The sequence below is a fragment of the Pteropus vampyrus genome, unplaced genomic scaffold, assembly GCF_000151845.1.
Source record: "Pteropus vampyrus isolate Shadow unplaced genomic scaffold, Pvam_2.0 Scaffold3, whole genome shotgun sequence".
NCBI classification, from domain to species: Eukaryota; Metazoa; Chordata; class Mammalia; order Chiroptera; family Pteropodidae; genus Pteropus; species Pteropus vampyrus.
In genome coordinates, this window is record NW_011888784.1 from 10,952,156 (window position 1) to 10,958,142 (window position 5,987).

Below are 5,987 nucleotides of genomic sequence, written 5' to 3' on the forward strand. Positions count from 1 at the left end.
ATTTTATTTTGTAAACATCATAGAATCCAGGGCTTATAATTTCAGGCCAGCTATTTATTGTATTTTCCCATTGTTCTGAAATGCCACATTTTACTGTCAGGTGTTAGATATCTGTGTCTATTTGTGAACTCTCTATTTTATTTCATTTCTCTGTCTATTTTTTTGTGCCAGTATCACAGAGTCTTAGTTACTGTAGCCTTAGAATAGTTCTAGATATTTAGTGGAATAATCAAGAGTGTTTGTTCTGTAGTTGTCCAGTACAGTGTTATAAAGGTTGAGTACACTAATTTCCTCAAAACTTCTATCTTTTAATACTTTTATTTTTAGTTACTCTGTATAATTGAATAAAGTTATTCTAATTCTAGCTCTATAATATTTGTTTCTTATTTTTTGAGGCTATATTACCAGTTACATACAAATTTGTAATTATTCATCATTTTATCTTGTGTCTCTGATTATTCTTGATTGAGTGTAAGATATTCTACTTGCAAAACTATGTAGAATAATGATTTTAGGCCTAGAGTTATATTATTTTTTCTAGAGGAAATTTTGTTTACTTCTGCCATGTACCTATTAGCACCAGTACCCTCGAATCACATCAATACAATTTCATGAGTTGAGAGGATTAGAAAATGCAGTCAGGGGTTGCTGCTCAGTAAAAATAAAACAAAACAATCAAATAATTCATCATAGTAACAAAATTTAAGTATGTTCGTCTTATTCATTAGTAAAGTACATTTTCTACATCAAACTATAGTTTCTCTGATGATTGACATTCAGATACAAAGACATTTGTAAAATTCTTGGAATTAAGAGTCTCAAATGGTAAATACCAGTTCTTGGCTTATGCATCCCAAAGGAAAACCAGTTACTCAAAAAAAAAAAATTTGTTCTAAATCACAATTAGTTTTTTTACTGTTTTTTTTTTTTCCTTAAATATGACTAAACAAAACTTAGAAGATGCTTGTGGGGAAATGAATTAATAAAACAATAGAAAAATTTCCCTTAAGTAAAAATAAAGCTATGAGAGAAAAAAGGAAGCTTAAAATAATGAAAAACGATGTATTTTCAGTATTCTCAGATAGACTTCAGAATATATGACATCTCATAAAAAAAAGAACAGGATATTATGTAAAAAGAACAATGGGAAAACAATAAAAATAATGTTGAAGTAAAAATATGATTGCTAGGTTTTTTTTTAAGTGTAATAAAATATAAGAAACAATGTTGAGAAAATGTCCTCCAAAGTTTAAACAAAAAGTTATAAAATAAACTTAAGAAAAGTTAAGGCAAGAGGCACAGTATAATTCTATACAAAATACAGAAAAAAAAAAACAACACAGAAAACAGAGTGAAGAGAATGATGAAGAAGCAAGCAAAAGAGGATTTCCCAGAACTGGATTTCCCAGTATTTAGCCTAGTACAATAAATGTAAGAATGTCAAAATAAAAACCGGAACAGCAAGGGTTGTAAAATGAAGATCGTCAAACAAGAACTCAGAAAAAATTACTTTCCTTGCATCATTTCTGTAAAATTTATTAGTTTATATACTCAGCCAAACCTAGAAAGTTTACCTATAAAGAGACCGACATGAGATATTATAAACAAAGAATTTGACTACGGAAAGGAATGAAAAAAAAAAAAAATCCAAGGAGGACATCTCCATAGCATTCTTCATATTCAACCAGACTAAAATCAGAGAATAGTGGGCTCTAGGAGGAAGCTCTCTGAGAAAAGAGTAAATTCAATGAAATAAATAATGAAGAGTTTGGGGAAAAAGAGAAAACAAATAATGCCAAAAAAAGTAATTAGAAATTTCAAGAAAAAAATGCATGCCAAAAGAGAATATACAATCATATTACAACAATTGATGCTGGCATGAACAATATATATATAGTCATGACTATATAAAATGAAATTATTGATTTTTAATTTACTGAATCATCCTCTTGATAGTGCTAGATGCACAATAGAATTTCTGTGGAGCTTGAAAGAGTCATAATACCTAAAATTCCCCATATCTATTAAATCAAAAGTCTGAAGATAAGACTTGAACATTGGTATTTTTCAACATTCCCAGATGATACTGATGTGCAGTTAGATATAAGAAATGTTGATATAAGTCAAACATAAAAACTTAATTATGGTTACAGAAAGCAAAGCAACTGTTATCAGTATCATGACAGGTGTATTATGTAGGAATAAGTAAAGGTGAAGTGAAACTTGAGATGATAATGGTCTCAGCTTAAATATTTAGAAGTCAAAAGATACTATAGATTATAATTAGATCAAAAATAATATTTTATAACCCTACAATGATTAACAATTAAGAACAAAATATTGGAGGAGGGAGGTTGGGATACGAATTGTCTAATCCTCATCATTCACAACTGAATTAATGTGTAATGTCTAAACTTCACAAATCAAGAAACAGTGATTGGAGCATATGCCGTAGAAAAAGAAGCTCTCAGAAGAAATCATTGAAGATTTTAAAGGTGGCTCCTTCTGGGAGCAACTTACTTGGTCTGCAAGGGTGGGGCAGAGGCCTTAGGCTTTCCCTCACAAAGCAACGCAATGCTTCATTTTAAAATCAGTTCTCTATAATTTTTAGATGCATCTATTTGACATGCTGGAAATAAAATATCCTGGAAGAGAACATGAAGAGAGCTCCTTAAGCGCTAATAATGTTCTGTATCTTAAGAACTGGTTATCTGATTGTGTTCACTTGTGACAAATAACTTTGATATATATGTCTGTAATATGTGTACTTTTATATATGTTTAGTTTAACAAACATTAAAAGACGAAAGTAAAATAAAAAGTTCTTTGAAGACTGTGCTAGATGTCTGCCTAATTAAAGTAGCAAGTTATTTTGAAATAATTTTAAAACCAAACTATTATTTTGAAGAATACTATACATAGTAAATGCAGTCGGAGAAAAAATATATCAATGTATGTTGGGGAAGCCTCTCTGGCAGAGAAAAGAATTTATTACAATGTCGAAATACCTATAGGTAAAGAAGAGGGGTGATGACATTTCTATGCATAAGAAGAAAGATATGGATATTGGCTAAACATTGCATAAAATCGGGTTTATGTGTTATAAATAGAGCCACAACACAGAGGATAGGGCTTAGTGTTAGGAAGTCAAGGAGGATGAGATAATATTGTATGCTAATTGTAATGAGAATGACTGAAGCCAAGGAGTTTGAGCTTTATTATATAAGCAATGGTGAGCTACTGACGAATTTAAGGTAGAATGATGATATGAGGCAATTGGCATTTAGGACTATCAGACGGGAAGTTGTATGTCATGAGAAATGAAGCAGGAAGGAGGCTTGCAGTGATGTAGCTGTCACTAGAACCTTCTTATACTTATGCAGCCTAGTAAATATCCATTTCATCATTCCTGGTCTTCGAATATGGAGACCAGCTGTGCCTCTGGGCTTGGGTTATAGCTAATGGTGTGGAGGACAACTACCACGATTACAGTTTGTAGATGATTTCACTAGATAGACAAAGACATTTCAATTAGATATTTAAGTATTTGAATTATGAAAAGACCTCAAAAGCACCTTATCTTTTGGGTAATAAAAGCCAAATTAGTCTTATATGAAATATTAAAAGTAGAAATACTTTATTGTCAAGGATTTAACAAATATTTCAGCAAGTCATTGCTCTAAAAATAGGATGATAAAGAAGGTGCTTGGGAATTGATGAGCAGTAAACACAAACAGAATTTTCTGGAATTCATAACTTTCCTATGATGAGACTAAAGTCAAAAGTGATATAATTTAGAATAAGAATAAAATTTAAATTCATAAGATAACATTTTATTGAACAGTTATGTTTTGCTACACAATATTATAAATACTCCTTCACAAAACCTATTACAAAGATATAACCATCTCCAGCTTTCCCATGAGGTACCTGAGATCTACAGCATTTAAAGAAATTGCTCAAGATTTCACGACTAATAAATAACACAACTGGGACTGTATTCCAGGAGCACCTAACTCCAAAGCCTGTAGTCTTAGCCACTATAAAAAAAAGTGCTTCAGGCTTGGGAAAAATATGGTATTGGGTATGAAGACACAACCATAAGAGAGAAGATCATGTTCTCCCTCAAGAAATATGCAGTATCTATTTGAAGACAAGATATAACCGTATATAATGGTAACACATCGTGATGTATATTACAAAAAAATAAAGGAGATGATGGCAGAGGCCCATAAAAAGCTAGAAACACTCCCTAACTGAGGAAGAGAGGGATGCTTATAGAAAAGTGCCACTGGAATTCTACTGGAAGATATGAAATTTCAAGGGAGAGAGATTTGAAACAAAAGAAGGTAGATTTGCAGTTTAACTGGAGTGCGTGCTACAAAAGGAATAAACATTGGGAGAGAGAGAAAGGCCAGATCGGATGTCTGCAAGTCCCCATGAGATTTGAGGCTGTGTCCTGGAGGCAATGGAGTGAAAAAGGAAGGAGGATTGTGCTAATGGACTGACTGACTGATTGTTACTGGGATGAATACACATGTCTATTACCTTATGTAATTCTCACCACAATGCTGTGATGAGGAAAAATATATATGATTGCCATCATTTACTAGCTTAATATGCCAAAGCAGAAAAGAGTACTAGGCCCAAGCTCACACAGCACATTAGACAGGTCCAATGAGTAGGAAAGAAAGAGGTACTCCATTTAACTTAACTACAGCAGAGCACACCCATGAAAATGTATGTATATAGAAAACAGCAAACTGGAAGGAACAGTCATTGAAGTTTAAAGCTCAGTTGCTTTTTATATCTGTGGCTTGGAAAAGGATATCATCTCCCTTACCATCAGTTGTTCTCTCTTTTCGGAGTGATCATAATGATACTTTCTTATACATACCTCAGTGTTTGTTTTGACTGTCAAATGAAATAGCGAATGCATATGCAAACAGAAGAATTTTAAACACAGAAGTTTGGGGATTTGTAAACAAATCATGCAAATTGTTAATCTGTATGCTCAGGTTATATGTATCAGTATATGAATGATATTGTCTGTTGGCCTGTATCAATTTTACACATAAAATTGTGGTGATTGTCATTTTCATTTCCTAAGGCAACCACAAACACATGATTAAAGTTTTGCATTGGCTTGTTGGGAGTTGGTTTTCCTTGGTCTCTCATGTTTCTGCACATTTTACAAGCAAAGGGATTGACTGCCTTTTTTCACACATGTTGAAGGATGTTTGTACAGTAACAGCCTTAGAAAATAGAGTGTGTCCCTCCAGAGCAAAGGAAAGGTTTGTTTACTACCTTGGGAGATACAGTGTCTTCCTCCAGAGTCAAAATGCTCAGTATAACAAATAGGTCTCCCTTTGAGACAAAAGATAAGCACATACTCCTATTATAAAATTTTTGGATTCCCTAAACTCAAACTTTATATACTAAAATGCAACCCACTGCATATACAGGCTTCACTTGACACTCTGCAATGGTCTTGTGAGAAATGGTGCTCAGGGAACTAGCCTAAGAAAATGCTGATATTCTTACTACCGCCATTGCCATGTGTAAGAAAATCCTTTGCCTTTGACCGAGAATCTCATGTCTCCTGCTAAATCCTCAAGCTGGTGACAGACTAAATTATTAGTTTACAAATTGGGTAAAGTCTCACGCCCTTCACAGTTCTTGACATGGTGTAAGCCTGGGTAACCACAGACAAATAGCTGCTGTGGATACATATGGCCTCTACTGATGGAGGACAAAGTCACCTGGTTTAATGCAAAACTTGGTTACAAAAAAATACCTAGAGAGAAACAAGAATCAGAGTTGTGAAGAACAGTTTGCCTGAGAGATCATTTTTATAATAGCACAGCTCCTATACTTTTCCTGCTTCCCATTATTGTAACCTTATTAATGCAATACCCAAAGACTAGAATGCCTTCTTCCTTCCTCCCTGCTGTGTAAAGACTAATTAAGGGGGGCAGTCACAATTCT